We start from the raw sequence: 16622 nt of genomic DNA, 5'->3' as shown, positions 1-16622 counted from the left end.
TTCTGTTCTTACATTTACGTTTTTAATCCATTTGGAGTTTATCTTTTTATATGGTGTTAGGAAGTGTTCTAATTTCATTCTTTCACTTGTAGCTGCCCAGTTATCCCAGCACCATTTACTGAAGAGAATGTCTTTGCCCCATTGTATATTCTTGCCTCCTTTGTCAAAAATAAGGTACCCATACTTGCATGGGTTTATTTCTGGGTTTTCTATCTTGTTCCATTGTTCTATGTTTCTGTGTTTCCACCAGTATCATACTGTCTTGATGACTGTAGCTTTGTAGTATAATCTGAAGTCAGGAAGGTTGATTCTTCCAGCTCCATTTTTCTTTCTCAAGACTGCTTTGGCTATTGGGGGTCTTTTATGTTTCCATATGAATTGTGAAATTTTTTGTTCTAGTTCTGTGAAAGATGCCATTGGTAATTTGATAGGGATCGCATGGAATCTGTAGATTGCATTTGGTAGTATAGTCACTTTCATAATACTGATTCTTCCTACCCAGAAACATGGACTATCTCTCCATCTGTTTATGTCATCTTTGATCTCTTTCATTAGTGTCATAATTTTCTGTGTGCAGTTCTTTTGTCTCCTTAGGTAAGTTTATTCCTAGATATTTAATTCTTTTTGTTGCAATGGTGAGTGGGATTGATTCCTTAATTTCTTTCTGATTTTTCATTTTTAGTATACAGAAATGCAAGTGATTTCTGTGTATTGATTTTGTATCCTGCAACTTTGCTAATTCACTGATTAGCTCTAGTAATTTTCTGATACTATCTTTAGGGTTTTTTTATATACATATCATGTCATCTGTAAACAGAGCTTTACTTCTTTTCTGATCTGGCTTCATTTTATTTTTCTTCTCTGATTGCTGTAGCTAAGACTTCCAGAACTATGTTGAAAAATAGTGGTGAAAGTGGACACCCTTGTCTTGATCCTAATCTTAGTGGGAATGCTTTCAGTTTTTCACCATTGAGAATAATGTTTGCTGTAGCCTTATCATATATGACCTTTACTATGTTGAGGTAGGTTCCTTCTGTGCTCACTTTTTCTAGAGTTTTAATCATAAATGGGTGCTTAATTTTGTCAAAGGCTTTTTCTGCATCTATTGAGATTATCATGAATTTTGTCTTTCAATTTGTTAATATGGTATATCACATTGATTGATTTGTGTATTTTGAAGAATCCTTGCATTCCTGGAATAAATCCAACTTGATTATGGTGTATAAACTTTTTGATGTGTTGCTGAATTCTGTTTGCTAAAATTTTGTTGAGGATTTTTGCATCTATGTTCATCAGTGATACTGGCCTGTAGTTTTCTTTTTGTGTATTGTCTTTTTCTGGTTTTGGTGTCAGAGTGATGGTGGCCTCATAGAATGAGTTTGGAAATGTTCCTTCCTCTGCAATTTTTTGAGAGTTTTAGAAGGATAGACATTAGTTCTTCTCTAAATGTTTGATAGAATTCTCCTGTGAATCCATCTGGTCCTGAGGTTTTGTTTTTTGGGAGATTTTTTATCACAGCTTCTATTTCAGTGCTTGTAACTGAGTTGTTCATAATTTCTCTTTTTTCCTGGTTCAGTCTTGGAAGATTGAACTTTTCTAAGAATCTGTCCATTTCTTCCAAGTTATCCATTTTATTGCCATATAGTTGTTCATAATGGGCTTCCCTTGTGGCTCAGCTGGTAAAGAATCCACCTTCAATACGGGAGACCTGGGTTCAATCCCTCAGTTGGGAAGGTCCCCTGAAGAAGGGAAAGGCTACACACTCCAGTATTCTGGCCTGGAGAAATTGATGGACTGTGTAGGCCATGGGGGTCTGAAAGAGTCAGACATGACTGAGCGACTTTCACTTTTGTTCATAATAGTCTCTTATAATCCTTTGTATTTCTGCATTGTCTTCTCCTTTTTCATTTCTAACTTTGTTGATTTGATTCTTTTCTCTATTTTTCTTGATGAGCCTGGCTAAAGGTTTGTCAATTTTGTTTATCTTCTCAAAGAACCAGCTTTTGATTTTATTTATCTTTACTGTTGTTTCTTTCATTTCTTTTTCATTTTTTTCTTCTCTGATCTTTATGATTTCTTTCCTTCCACTAATTTTTGCTTCTTTTTCCTGTTACTTTAAGTGTAAAGTTAGGTTGTCTATTCTATGTTTTTCTTGTTTCTTGAGGTGAAATTGTATTGCTATAAACTTCCCTCTTAGAACTGCTTTTGCTGCATCCCATAGGTTTTGAGTTGTCATGTTTTTATCGTCATTTGTTTCTAGAAATTTTCTGATTTCCCTTTTGATTTCTTCAATAACCTGCTGGTTATTTAGAAACATGTTGCTTAATCTCGATGTGTTTGTGTTTCTTACAGTTTTTTTCTTGTAGTTGACATCTAGTCTCAGCATTGTGGTTGGAGAAGATGCTTGATAAGATTTCAACTTTCTTAAATTTCCTGAGGTTTGATTTGTGACCCAAGATGTGGTCTATCATGGAGAATATTTCAAGTGCACTTGAGAAGAAGGTGTATTCTTCTGCATTCATTTTATTTTTTTTAAGGAGTCAGAAAATGCTTTTAAAAAATCCAAACAAAGGTGATGAATACAATAATTAAAATGAAAAAAGTTCACTAGAAGGAACTACTTTCACTAGAAAGTAGAAAAAATGATACAGAGAAATGAATCGCTGAAATAGAAGACAGAGCAGTGGAAATCACTGATATTCAATAACAAAAGAAAATAAAATAAATAAGACCTAAATAAGGACAGTTTAAGAGACCTCTGGGGCAATATTAAGCATATTAATATTCACATTATAGAGGTCCCAAGAGAAGACAGAAAAAGAGAATGTATTTGAAGACATCATAGGTAAAAAGAGAAAATTGTCATCCAAATACAGGAAGCACAGAGAGTCCCAAACAGGATTAACCCAAAGAGGAACACACCAAGGTATATTGTATTTACAATTGCAAACATTAAATAAGAATAAATACCAAAAGCAGCAGAGGAAAACCAAGAAATAACATACACAGCAACTTCCATAAGGTTTCCAATAAAAAAGAAACATTGCAGGAAAAAGAGGACATGATATATTTAAAGTGGCGAAAGGAAAAATCTCACAACTAAGATTAATCTAACCAGCAAGACTCTTCTTCAGATTTGATGGGAAGTTGAAAAGATTTAAAGAAAAGAAAGAAACAAAAGATTTACCATCACCAAACCAACTGTTCTGTCCATGCATTTCCCAGGCAAGAATACTGGAGTGAGGTGCCATTTTCTTTTCCAAGGGATCTTCCTGACTCAGGGATCAAACCCCAGTCTCCTGCATTACAGGTGGATTCTTTATCGACTGAGCTACCAGGGAAACCCTATTAAAACAAATGCTAACTTCTATAAATGAAAAAAGAAACCAAGAAACATGAAAATTACAAACAGAAAAAAAATCATAGAGAAAGGGAAACATACAGCAAAGTAAAAAGTAATTCAAGCACAAAGCTAGTAGAAAAGTCAAAAAACAGAGGTACGAAAATTATCTACATTCACAATAAGCAGTTAAGGGATACACAAAGCAATTAGATGCAAAATATTATGTCAAAATAGCAAGCGTAAGAAGAGTACAAATGCAAAGTTATTAATATGTATTTGAAATTAAGTGATCAGCAACTTAAAACAATCAGTGTGTGTGTATATATATATATATATATATATAATTATATATGTTGCTATATCAAAACCTAATGGTAACCACACACACACAAACCTATATCAGATTTTGTTTTGTTGTTTAGTCATTAAGTCAAGCCTGACTCCTTTGCAATCCCATGTATTGTAGTCCAGCAGGCTCCTCTGTCAATGGAATTTCCAAGGTAAGAACACTAGAGTGGGTTGTCATCTCCTTCTCCAATATTAGACATACAAACACAGAAAATTAAATTTAAGCATAACACTAAAGATAGTCATTGAATCACAAGAGATCACAAGAAAAATGAAAAAAGAAAGACCTACAGAAAAAACCCCAAACAACTGAAAACATGGCAATAAGAACATACATACCAATAATTATCTTAATTGTGGGTATACTAAATGCTTCAATAAAAAGACATAGAGTGCCTAAATGAACAGAAAAAAAAAGTCTTGTATATATGCTGCCCACAAAGAATCACTTTAGATTTAAAGGCACAAAGACTGAAAGTGAGAGGTTGAAAAAAACAAACTTCAAGCAAATGGAAATCAAAATAAAGCCATGGTGTATATAGAGCATTTAAAATAAAAACTGTTACAAGAGACAAAGAAGAATAATACATAATATTCAAAAGGTCATTTCAAGAAGAATATATAACAATTTAAATATATATGCACCTAACATATGAGTACCTAAATACATAAGGTAAATATTAAGAAACATAATGGAAGAATCTGACAGTAACACAATAAGAGTAGGGGACTTTTACATGCCACTGACATCAATGGACAGATCATACAGACAGAAAATAAGAAAAACATTGGCTTTATATGACACATTAACCAGAGGATTTAATTGATGCACAGAGAGCATGCCATATAAAAGTAGAAGAATACACATTCTTCTTAAATTCACACAGAACATTGTCCAAGGTAGATCACATGTGAATCCAAAAATATAAGCATTGGTAAAATTCAGTTCAGTTCAGTTCAGTTCAGTCGCTCAGTCGTGTCTGACTCTCTGCGACCCCATGAATCACAGCACGCCAGGCCTCCCTGTCCATCACCAACTCCCGGAGTTCACTCCCAAAGAAAGGCAATGCCAAAGAATGCTCAAACTACCGCACAATTGCACTCATCTCACACGCTAGTAAAGTCATTCTCAAAATTCTCCAAGCCAGGCTTCAGCAATATGTGAACCGTGAACTCCCAGATATTCAAGCAGGTTTTAGAAAAGGCAGAGGCACCAGAGATCAAATTGCCAACACCCACTGGATCATGGAGAAAGCAAGAGAGTTCCAGAAAAAAAAAATATATCTATTTCTGCTTCATTGGTAAAATTAGGAAAGCTAAAATCACATTAAGCATGTTTTCCAACCACAATGCTGTGAGACCAGAAATCAACACAAGGAAAAAAACCTCCCTAAATCACAAACACATAGAAGCAAGAAAATATGCTACTAAACCACTAATGGATTTTTGAAGAAATCATATAGGAAGACAAAAAATGTACCTTGAGACATATAAAAACACAATTGCAATGACTCAAACTCTATGGATCAAAGTAAAAACAGTTCTAAGAGTTAAGTGTACAGCAATATAAGCTTACCTTAGGAAAAGATAACAATCTCAAATAAAATACTAGTACACATGAAGAAACTAGAGAAAGAAGGACAAACAAAATTGAAAATTAGCAGCAAAAAAAGAAATCATCAAGATGAGACAGAAATGAATAAAGATTAGAAAGCATTAGAAAGACCAATGAAACTCCAGCTGGCTCTTTGGAAGATAAGCGAAATGAATAAACCTTTAGCTAGACTTAACAATGAAAAATAGAGAGGCCCCAAATTAATAAAATCAGAAAAAAGAAGTTACAAACAACCCCACTGAAACACAAATGATCATGAGAGTGCTATGAATAAAAATATGCCCAAAAAATGGACAAACTAGAAGAAATGGACATTCTTATATATGTCTAATCTCCCAAAATTGATCCAGGAAAAAATAGAAAATATGAACAGAATATTATCTATATTGAAATTGAATTAGTAATTTAAAGACTTCCAACCAACAAAAATCCAGGACCATAGGATTTCACTGGTGAATTGTACTAAACATTAAGAGTAAACACCTTTACTTTTTAAACTATTCCAAAACATTAGAAGAAAGGAATACTTCTGACCCCATTCTATGAGGTCAGCATCACCCTAATACCAAAAACAAACAGATACATCACAATAAAAAATTACTATCCAGTGATTAATACAGATGTAAAAATCTTCAGACAAATAGTAGCAAACTAAATCCTACAATACACAAAATGACTATAGACCATTATCAAGGAGATTTATTATAGAGATGCAAAATTTTTCAATATCCACAAAGCAATAATTGTGATAAACCACATTAAAATTGAATAATAAAATCTATGCAATAAGATCAAGAGATTCAGGAAGAGTTTTTGGAAAAATTCACATCTATTTATAATTTTTAAAAAAACATTTTCTTTAGGATCAAGAACAGGACAAGAACACCTACTCACACCACTTTTATTCAACATAGTATGGGAAGTCCTAGCCAAAACAATCAAACATGAATAAGAAATATAAGAAATCCAAATTGGAAAGGAAGAAGTAAAACTTTCACAATATCAGATGAGATTATACTATGCATAGAAAATACTGAAGACACTATCGGAAAGTACTAGAACTCATCAATGAATTCAGTAAATTGGCAGGATATAAAACTAATACATGGAAATCTGTTGTATTTCTATGTGTAAGAAATGAGCTATCAAAAAGAGAGCTTAGGGAAACAGTCACATTTACCATCACATCAAAAATAATAAAATACCTAGGAATAAACCTAAGTAGGTAAAAGACCTGTACTCCAAAAACTGTAAGACACTGATGAAAGAAATGGAAGACGATACACACAGATGGAAAGATATACCATGTTCTTGAATTGGAAGAATCAATATCATTAAAATGACTACATTACCCAAAGCAATTTACAAGATCAATTTTGAACAATCCCTTTCAAAATCCAATGGGATTTTTCACAGAACTAGAAAAAAACTTTTTTTAATTTATATTGAAACACAAAAGACCTGAACTGCTAAAACAACCTTGAGAAAGAATAACAAAAGGAAAGGAATGACACTCTCTGACTTGAGATTGTAGAAAAAATACTACAATAATTAGTGGCTCAATAGTAAAGAATCTGCCTGCCAATGCTTGAATCACAGGAGAAATGAGTTTGATCCCTGGGTTGGGAAGATTCCCTAGAGAAGGAAATGGCAACCCATTCCACTGTTCTTGCCAGGATAATCCACTGGACAGAGGACTCTGGTGGGCTACAATCCACGGGGTCACAAAGAGTTGGACACAACTGACCAACAGAGCATACACTGGTATAAAAACAGACATATAGATCAATGGAGTGGAAGAGAGAGCCCAAATAAAACCACACATTTATTATCACCTGATCTATGAGGAAAGAGTTAAGCATGCTGCTGCTGCTGCTGCTGCTAAGTCACTTCAGTCATGTCCGACTCTGTGTGACCCCATAGACGGAAGCCCACCAGGCTCCCCCATCCCTGGGATTCTCCAGGCAAGAACACTGGAGTGGGTTGCCATTTCCTTCTCCAATGTGTGAAAGTGAAAAGTGAAAGTAAAGTCACTCAGTCGTGTCTGACCCTTAGCGACCCCACGGACTGCAGCCTACCAGGCTCCTCCATCCATGGGATTTTCTAGGCAAGAGTACTGGAGTGGCTTGCCATTGCCTTCTCCGAGAGTTAAGCATATACAGTGGGAAAAAGAGTCTCTTCAAAAATTTGTTCTGGGAAAACTGGACAACTACATGTAAAAGAATGCATTTAGAACATACTTTAAAATTGTGTATAAAAATATAATAGAAAATGGATTAAAAAATTAAATTTCAAACCAGAAACCATATAATCCTAAAGAAAAATATAGGCAGAACTCTTTCACATAAATCATAGCAATAATTTTTTAGATCTGTCTCCTTAAATAAGCAAAACAAAAGCAAAAATGAAGAGGACCTAATTAAAATCAAAAGCTTTTGTACAGCTGTTAGGGAAATTAAAATGGAAGAAGTCTTGTTCAAGCTTCAGAACAGGAGAACAGGGCTCTGACCTGTTTCTGACCTGCCTAGACACTGCCAAGATTCTGTGCCTGCCTGCAAGCACAGCAAATCAGGCAGCACTTTAGATAAGAAAGGAAGTGGGTCTTGGAATCTCTCAGGTCCCTGTGGGCCTGGCCAGACCCCTGAGGTCTAAGTCTTATGACTCACAAGGCGAAACAAACAGCATTATAAAAGTTAAGGAAGAGCTGCACTTTTGCACTCAAACTGATGAGTTTGCAGCCTGGGATTATAAGCGGGAGGCCCCAAACCTGCAATATGAAATCTCACCCAGACTCTTTTCTAATTGGGATTCCAGATTGCTGTTGACAAGGGACTTCCCAGCACTGTTTAAGTCTAGAAGTTGGTCAACCCAATTTGATGATGCATGTGCTGTTACTGGGGCTTCCCTCATAGCTCAGTCAGTAAATCATCTGCCTGCAGTGTAGGAAACCCAGGTTAGATTCCCAGGTTGGGAAGATCCCCTGGAGAAGAAAATGGCAACCCACTCCAGTATTCTTGCCTGGAGAATCCCATGGACAGAGGTGCTGTTACTTTTCTCTATTGTTTCTATTTCTTTTCTTTTAATGACTATCTATTGAAATTAAGTCAAATAATCTTCCTTAAATTTTTTAAATTGCTTATTAGTGTGTACCAAATGTTTCTTTGGTTAATGAATCTTTCAAACCTAAAACAAAAGTAAAACTTATGGCAAAGCAACAGCAAAGGAAATCATCAACAAAAGGACAGCTTACTGAATGGGAGAAGATATTTTCAAGTGATATAATTAATAAAGATTATTATCCAAAATACATACCTAGCTCACACAGCTCAATATCAAAAAAACAAACAATTTGATTAAAAAATAGGCAGAGGATCTGAACAGACATTTTTCCAAAAAGGACATGCAGATGGCACATGAAAAGATGTTCAACGGCACATGAAAAGATTGTTCAACGTTGTTAGTCATCAGGAAGGTGAAAATTGAAACCATAATGAGATTTCAATTCAAAACTGCTAAAATGGATATGAGCAAAAAGAACACAAATAAAAATAAGTCAAGGATATGAAGCAAAGGGAACTCTCATACACTATTTCGGGGAACATACAGTAGTACAGCCACTACAGAAAAATTACGTAAGTTTTTCCAAAAACAGAAAATCGAAGTACCATATGACCCAGCAATTCCACACCTGGGTGTATATCCAAAAATTAAAACACTAATTCAAAAAGATATATGAACCCCAATGTTCATAGCAGCACTGTTCACAATTTCCAAGTTATGGAAGCAAGTTAAGTGTCTATCAACAGAAAATGGAGAAAGAAAAAGTGATATACATTTATATATATATATATATATATATATATATATAGACTTTTCCCTGGTGGTTCAGATGGTAAAGAGTTAAGTGTCTATCAGTGTCTATCAACAGAAAAATGGAGAAATAAAAAGTAATATACATTTTTATATACATACACACATACGTATATATATATATATACTCAGTTCAGTTCAGTCGCTCAGTCGTGTCCGACTCTCCGCGACCCCATGAACCACAGCATGCCAGGCCTCCCTGTCCATCACCAACTCCCGGAGTACACTCAAACTCATGTCCACAGAGTCGGTGATGCCATCCAGCCATCTCATTCTCGGTCGTCCCCTTCTCCTCCCGCCCCCAACCTTTCCCAGCATCAGAGTCTTTTCCAGTGAGTCAACTCGTCGCATGAGGTGGCCAAAGTATTGCAGCTTCAGCTTTAGCATCAGTCCCTCCAATGAACATCCAGGATTGATCTCCTTTAGAATGGACTGGTTGGATCTCCTTGCAGTATAAGGGACTCTCAAGAGTCTTCTCCAACACCACAGTTCAAAAGCATCAATTCTTCGGCGATCAGCTTTCTTCACAGTCCAACTCTCACATCCATAAAATGGCTACTACTCAATAGTATACTACTGAGTATACTACTCAGCCATAAAAAAAGAATGAAATTATGCCATTTTCAACAACATAAATGGAGTTAGAGATGATTATGTTAAGTGAGATAAGTCAGGAAAGGAGAAACACTGTATGATATCAAATTTACGTGGAATTTAAAAAATAAAACAAACTAGTGAGTAAAACAAGAAGGAAATAGACACACATATAGAAAACAAACTAGTAGTTAACAGTGTTGAGAAGGAATGGAAAAGGTGATATAAGCTGAGGTTTTCAGAGATATAATCTATTAACATTACATGTAAAATAAGATAAGGATATACTTTGTATAATCAAAGAATAAAACCAATATCTTATAATGGCCAAAAATGGAGTATAAACTTTAAAAATTGTGAATCACTAATTTTCTTTGGTTCCAAAATCACCAGGAACGGTGACTGCAGTCATGAAGTTAAAAGATGCTTCTTCCCTGGAAGGAAAGCTATGACAAATCTAGAAAGTGTATTAAAAAGCAGAGACATCACTTTGCCAACAAAGATCTGTATCATCAAAGTTATGCTTTTTCCATTAGTCATGTATGGATGTGAGAGTTGGACCATAAAGAAAGCTGACAGCCAAGGAATTGGTACTTTCAAATTGGGCTGCTAGAGAAGACTCTAGAGAGTCCCTTGGACTTCAAGGAGATCAAACTAGTCAGTCCTAAAGGAAATCAACCCTGAATGTTCACTGAAAGGACTAATGCTGAAGGTGAAGCTCCAATACTTTTGCTACCAGATGCGAAGAGCTGGCTCATTGGAAAAGACCTTGAAGCTGGGGAAGATAGATGGCAAATAAGAAGAGAACAGCAGAGAATGAGATGGTTAGATAGCATCACTGACTTAATGGTCATGAATTTGAGCAAACTCCAGAAGATAATGGAGGACAGAAAGGCCTGATATGCTACAGTCCATGGGGTCACAAAGAGTCAGACAATATTTAGAGACTGAACAAGAACAACAACATAACATACCTTTAAGATTTATATGATGTTTTACATCATGAACTATACTTCAAATAAATAAATAATATGTATTCATGCATGCTCAGTTGTATCTAATGCTTTGAGACCCTGTGGACTTTAGCCCACCAGGTTCCTCTGCCTATGGGATTTCCCAGGTAATGATACTGGTGCTAGTGCTAATGCTAAGTCACTTCAGTCATGTCCAACCCTATGGACTGTAGCCTGCCAGGCTCCTTTGTCCATGGGATTTCTCAGGCAAGAATACTGGAGTGGGTTGCCATGCCCTTCTGCAGGGGATCTTCCCAACCCAGGGATTGAATCCACATCTCTTACATCTGTCTACCTGTGTTGGCAAGCAGGTTCTTTACCACTAGCACCACCTGGGAAGCCCTGGAGTGAGTTGCCATTTCCTCCTCCAGGGGATATTTCCGACCCAGGGATTGAACCTGTGACTCATGTTTCTACTTCATTAGCAGGAGGATCCTTTACCACTGAGCCACCTGGAAAGTCCGAAATAGAAAAAAAAAAAAAAAAAAAATATATATATATATATATATACCCTAAAGTTAATAGGAGCATTATTTGCAGTTGCTGAATTATGGAAGCAACATGCCCACCAATAGATGAATGAATAAGAAAGATATGGTTTATGTATATTCAAAATATAACAGCCATACAAACAGCAGAAACATTGTCATTTGTGACTAATGGAATGGTCTTGAGTTTATTATGCTAAGTGAAGCAACCCAGATAGAGAAAAACAAATACTATATGATTACATCTGCATGTGGAAGCTGAAAAACAAGTGAGGAAACATAACAAAACAGAAATACAGGCATAGAAACAGAGAACAAATAACGCGGTTGTCAAGAGGGGAGGGGAAAAAGAAGAGAAAAAAAATAGCTGAGGGAGATTAAGAGGTAAAAACTTTCAGTTGCAAAATAAATGAATCATGAGTGTGAAATATACAGTGAGGGTAACATAGTCAATAACATATGTAATAACTTTTAGGTGACATATTGCAACTAGACATAACATGGTGTGAATTTTGAAATATATGGAAATACTGAACTTTTATGTTCTTTAATGGGAGTTAACATGATGTGCTTAATTAATTATACTTCACAACCAAAGAAACACACAAACAAACACCTAACAAAAGAGGTCAGATTTTTGGTTAACAGAGGCTGAGGTTGCCCAGATGGGGAACTGAATGAAGGCAGTCAAGTGGTATAAAGTTCCAGTTACAAGATAAATAAGTACTAGGGATGTAACATATAGCATGATAAGTATAATGAACATTGTTGTTTGCTATACACAACAATTGCTGGGAGAGTAAATCTTAATCGTTCTCATCAAAAAAAAAAAATTTTGGGGGGGAGCACGGGAAGATGGCGGAGGAAAAGGACGGGGCAACCACTTTCTCCCCCACAAAATAAGCAAAAGAACATTTGAACGCTGAGTAAATCCCACAGAACAACTTCTGAATACCGGCAGAGGACATCAGGCACCCAGAAAAGCAGCCCATAGTCTTTGAAAGGAGGTAGGAAATAATATAAAAGATAAAGAGAAGTTTCCAAACACCTGGAAACACAGGCAAGTCTGTGGCGAGCCTTGGAACCTCAAAGGGCCACATAATTGGGAGAAAAAAGACATAAATAATTAAAACCCACAGACTAAGTGCCCAGAGGAAACTCTCAGTGGAGAAGTGGCGCAGATCCCCGCACCCCCCACTAGCAGGCTGGAGCTGGGCAGGGAGGCGCAGCGGCAGTGCTGAGAGAAAGGACCAGGCATGAACGCCCCAAGGGAAAGCTGAGGGCGATAACGGGAGGCAGCTAAGCAGACTGTGCAGCGAAAAGCCCCAACCTAAGACTCCACCAGCCCTGCTCACAGAACAAAGGACTGAGCAAAGCGAGCAGGATGCAGGTGGCCCATCCCCCAGCCCTCGCCAACACAAGGCAGAGTGGGCGGCCAGTGTTGGAAGGGGTAGCGGTGGCTCCAGAGAGGCTTCCCATACCAAGCTGCAGGCAGGCTTCATTGCTAACCAAGACTTCTTGGTTCGGGCCAGTCGATATCTGCCAGAGAAGGTGTGCTGGTTGTACACCCAGAAAACCGAGCGGCAGGGACTGGGGAGGCGATAAGTCGTAGCAACCACACTCGCCAAATGCCTGGTCACCTGAGCTGCTCTGACCAGGGAAGGCACAAAACGCAGGCCTAGCCAAGTCTGCGCCTTTGTGGAGTACCCGAGGACCTGAACCTGAGCCGCTCAGACCTGGGAAGTGCATGCAACCCAGGGCTGGCAGCGGACAGCACCCGGCAGAGCAACCTAGAGCCTGAGCAGCATAAACAGGGAAAACACACACGCCACAAGTGGGAGCAATCCCATTGTAGCCGAGACACTGTGAGCACTCCCCACAGATGCCAGTGACATTTGGTAGCAATGTTCCTCCCTCCCCACAACAGGACTGAACAGGTTAGCCGAAAAAAAAAAAAAGTGTCCACCACAGCCCACTGGTGTCAGGACGGGAATTAGATACTGAAGAGACCAGCAAACAGAAGAGCTTTTACAATAGAAGGAACTGCCTTGGAAATAACAGAGGGAGAAGTCTTGAGCCTACTGCAAGAATAAGACTGAAAACCAGAGGCAGAGGCTTAAGTCCAAATCCTGAGAACACCAGAGATCTCCTGTTCCAGGGAACATTAATTGATAGGTGCTCATCAAATGCCTCCATACATACAATGAAACCAGGCACCACCCAAGGATCAACAAGTTTCAGTGAAAGACATACCACACAAATTCACCAGCAACACAGAAGAATAGCACTGAGCTTCAATATACAGGCTGCCCAAAGCCACTCCAAACACATTGACATCTCAAACTTATTACTGGACACTTCATTGCACTCCACAGAGAAGAAATCCAGCTCCACCCACCAGAACACCGACACAAGCTTCCCTAACCAGGGAACATTGACAAGTCACCCATCCAACCCCACACACAACAAGGTAACTACATAATAAAGAGAACTCCACAAATTGACAGAAGACGGAAAGGCCACCCCAAGCACAGCAATATAAGCAAGATGAAGAGGCAGAGAAACACCCAGCAAGTAAAGGAACAGGATAAATGCCCACCAACACAAACAAAAGAGGAAGATATAGGGAACCTACCTGATAAAGAATTTCGAATTTTATTTGTGAAAATGATTCAAAATCTGGAAAGCAAAATGGACTTACAGATAAACTGGAGAAAAGGATTGAGAAGATACAAGAAATGTTTAATAAGGAATTAGAGGAAATAAAAAAGACTCAATATACAATGAATAATGCAATAGATGAGATCAGAAACACTCTCGAGGGAACAAACAGTAGAATAACGGAGACAGAAGACAGGATAAGCGAGCTGTTGTTCCATGTCCAGTTCTAACTGTTGCTTCCTGACCTGCATACAGGTTTCTCAAGAGGCAGGTCAGGTGGTCTGGTATTCCCATCTCTTTCAGAATGTTCCACAGTTTATTGTGATCCACACAGTCAAAAGATTTGGCATAGTCAATGAAGCAGAAATAGATGTTTTTCTGTAACTCTCTTGCTTTCTCCATGATCAAGCGGATGTTGGCAATTTGATCTCTGGTTCCTCTGCCTTTTTTAAAACATGCTTGAACATCTGGAAGTTCATGGTTCACATATTGCCGAAGCTGACTTGGAGAATTTTGAGCATGACTTTACTAGCGTGTGAGATGAGTGCAATTGTGCGGTAGTTTGAGTATTCTTTGGCATTGCCTTTCTTTGGGATTGGAATGAAGACTGACCTTTTCCAGTCACCCTGCTTGTTAAACTTATATGCAGAGTACATCATGAGGAACGCTGGGCTGGAAGAAGCACAAGCTGGAATCAAGATTGCTGGGAGAAATATCAATAATCTCAGATATGCTGATGACACCACCCTTATGGCAGAAAGTGAAGAGGAACTAAGAAGTCTCTTGATGAAAGTGAAAGAGGAGAGTGAAAAGGTTGGCTTTAAGCTCAACATTCAGAAAACGAAGATCATGGCATCTGGTCCCATCACTTCATGGGAAATAGACGGGGAAACAGTGGAAACAGTGTCAGACTTTATTTTGGGGGGCTCCAAAATCACTGCAGATGCTGATTGCAGCCAGGAAATTAAAAGACGCTTACTCCTTGGAAGGAAAGTCATGACCAACCTAGATAGCATATTAAAAAGCAGAGAAATTACTTTACCAACCAAGGTCCGTCTAGTCAAGGCTGTGGTTTTTCCTGTGGTCACGTATGGATGTGAGAGTTGGACTGTGAAGAAAGCTGAGCGCCAAAGAATTGATGCTTTTGAACTGTGGTGTTGGAGAAGACTCTTGAGAGTCCCTTGGACTGTAAGGAGATCCAACCAGTCCATTCTAGAGGAGATCATTCCTGGGTGTTCATTGGAAGGACTGATGCTAAAGCTGAAACTGCAATACTTTGGCCACCTCATGCGACGAATTGACTCACTGGAAAAGACTCTGATGCTGGGAGGGGTTGAGGGCGGGAGGAGACGGGGACGACAGAGAATGAGATGGCTGGATGGCATCACCAGCTCAATGGACATGAGTTTGAGTGAACTCTGGGAGTTGGTGATGGACAGGGAGGCCTGTCGTGCTGTGATTCATGGGGTCGCGAAGAGTCACACACGACTGAGCGACTGAATTGAACTGAACTGAATCTGCAGAATTATAGTGAAATAAAGTTCTTTTGTTTAAGATATCCAATCTATAATATTTTGTCATGGCAGTTCAAGCTGATGACAAAGTTTTCATTCCACTTAATAACATTAAGCTAGTATTCACTTACATAAAACTGACATCTTCCTGATGTTAATTTGAAACAGCTCAACTGGAATTCCATGACTTCCACTAGCATTGTTCATAGTGATGCTTCCTAAGGTCCACTTGACTTCACATTCCAGGATGTCTGGCTCTAGATGAGTGATCACACCATTGTGGTTATCTGGGTCATGAATATCTTTTTGAATAGTTCTTCTGAGTATTCTTACCACCTCTTCTTAATATCTTCTGCTGCTGTTAGGTCTGTAATATTTCTGTCCTTTATTGTGCCCATCTTTCCATGAAATATTCCCTCTGTATCTCTAATTTTCTTGAAAAGAATGCTAGTCTTTCCCATTCTATTATTTTCCTCTATTTCTTTGCATTGATGACTGAGGAAGGCTTTCTTATCTCTCCTTGCTATTCTTTGGAACTCTGCATTCAAATGTGTATATTTTCCTTTTCTCCTTTGCCTTTAGGTTCTCTTCTTTTCTCAGCTATTTGTAAGGCCTCCTCAGAAAACCATTTTGCCTTGCTGCATTTCTTTTCCTGGGGTTGGTCTTGATTACTGCTTTTTGAACAATGTCACAGAGCTCCGTCCACAGTTCTTAAGGCACTCTATCAGATCTAATCCCTTGAATTTATTTTTCACTTTCACTGTATAATCATAAGGGATTTGATTTAGGTCATACCTGAATGGTCTAGTGGTTTTCCCCACTTCAATTTAAGTCTGAAATTGGCAATAAGGTGTTCATGATCTGAGCCACAGTCAGCTCCCAGTCTTGTTTTTTATGTCTTTTAGACAGAGTTTCTCCATCTTTGATTGTAAAGAACATAATGAATCTGATTTTGGTGTTGACCATCTGGTGATGTCCATGTGTAGAGGCTTCTCTCATGTTGTTGGAAGAGGGTGTTTGCTATGACCAGTGGGTTCTCTTGACAAAACTCTGCTAGCCTTTGACATGCTTCGTTGTGTACTCCAAGGTCAAATTTGCCTGTTACTCCAGGAATCTCTTGACTTCCTACTTTTGCATTCCAGTCCCCTATAATGAAAAGGACATCTTTTGGGGGTG

The sequence above is a fragment of the Moschus berezovskii genome, chromosome 8 (assembly GCF_049115385.1).
Source record: "Moschus berezovskii isolate FMDL1 chromosome 8, NW_MosBer_1.0, whole genome shotgun sequence".
NCBI lineage: Eukaryota > Metazoa > Chordata > Mammalia > Artiodactyla > Moschidae > Moschus > Moschus berezovskii.
Note: the sequence above shows the minus strand (reverse complement) of the source record.